We start from the raw sequence: 1,740 nt of genomic DNA, 5'->3' as shown, positions 1-1,740 counted from the left end.
TGTCATGGTTTTCTATCTCTAATGTTTTCAATAGAACATTCAAACATGGCTGTTCATACATAACAAAATCACATTTTTAGCGAACAGAAAGTCCAACAATTCCTTACAAAAAACAGGAATTTACCATATGTGAAACACATTTCAAATGAGGAATGTAAGAAATCACATATAAAAACATGATTTCCCTTGTGGTAAATTCACATATAGGCATGTACATTAGGTACATCACATGGGACGTGAAAGGGCATTTTAAATGTGCTTAATACTCGTATGGGCCCATGTGGTTTTATTTTTATTTTACTTTTCAATTCACAAGTCAAAAATAATATTTCATGTGCATATCACATGTACTTTGTTGTAACATACATGAATTTACCACATGTGAAACACAAATTACACAAATACTGTATACATGTGGTTACAGAAGTTTCACATTTCAGGTATTTCACATGAGAAATGTCACACCACATGTAAAAACATCCATTTCACATTTAATATAGAATTTAATGTGCACTTTTTTGTAAAGGAATGTATGGAAGCGTATACTGGACTATATTCAAATGATAATGTAAACTTGAAAATGTAATACCACAGTAGCTGTTATGGAACAGACAGGCAGGGGACACCGGGATGGACACAGAACGTTCTTTTATTGAATGACAGCCAGATATGGTGGATATTAAGAGAGGGAAGTCAGTAGGCGGAAGAACTAGCTGGAGAGGGAGATCGCTGGAGACAGGAGAAACGCTGGAGACAGGAGATTGCTTGGAGAAGGGAGATATAGGCATAATGCCGAGTGGCATGGAGAGTCCTAGATTCAAACGAGGTCGAGAGCTGGGGACCTTGGGCAGACGGCCCGGGGACTGGACAGGCGAGGAGCTGGGGACCTCGGCGGACGGCAGGACATGGAACCGGCAACGGGATAGCAGGACATGGAGCCGGCATCTGGACATCAGGACTGGGAGCCATCGGGATGACTGGCTGAGGAGTGGGCTGGACCGTTGGTGTCCGGAAGTCGGGGACCGGGGAGCTGCTGCGGTCCGGCGGAGAGCTCGGGAGCGTGGACCTCCTGCGGTCCGGCGGAGATCTCGGGAGCGGGGAGCTGCTGCCATCCTGCAGGGAGTGATGATTGCCGTGGCGCTGGGACTGGAGGCCGCTGCGGCGCAGGCGAGCGGCTGGGAGGCGGAGTTTTGGTGCAGGCAGGTAGTGGGTTGGTAGACTGGAGAGTGGTCGGTAGAGGTGCGGGCTGAGGACTGGCTGACGACTTGACGATTGGCGGGCCAAACTCCTTCCTGAGGAGTGTTGCGAACCTGTTCAACGAGTTGAGGATTGCCTCGTCTCGTGCCCATAGGGATCCCGCCCAGCTAAGCGCCGGGCCGACTAGCCGGAGAACCAAGAAGGCCACCTTGGATTGTTCAGTAAGAAACTGGGGTGGATACAGTTTGAAAACCCAGTAACACCTCAGCCTCCTCGCACTCCTCTGCTGAGCCTGAGAAGGTGCCTGGTTGCGTAATTTCGCTATCCGCCAGAGGTGGTGAAGGATGGGTGTTGGACCATCTCCTCCAGGTCCAGGAATGGTCCATTGGGGCTCGAGGGTGTCATCCTTTCGGTTGGTCCGACCTTCTGTTACGGAAGGTAACAGGGGGAAGTCAGTAGGCGGAAGAACTAGCTGGAGAGGGAGATCGCTGGAGACAGGAGAAATGCTGGAGACAGGGAGACCGCTTGGAGAAAGACGACGTA

This window comes from Siniperca chuatsi, linkage group LG9 (assembly GCF_020085105.1).
Source record: "Siniperca chuatsi isolate FFG_IHB_CAS linkage group LG9, ASM2008510v1, whole genome shotgun sequence".
In the NCBI taxonomy this organism is placed as follows: domain Eukaryota; kingdom Metazoa; phylum Chordata; class Actinopteri; order Centrarchiformes; family Sinipercidae; genus Siniperca; species Siniperca chuatsi.
This window is presented reverse-complemented; position numbering follows the sequence as displayed.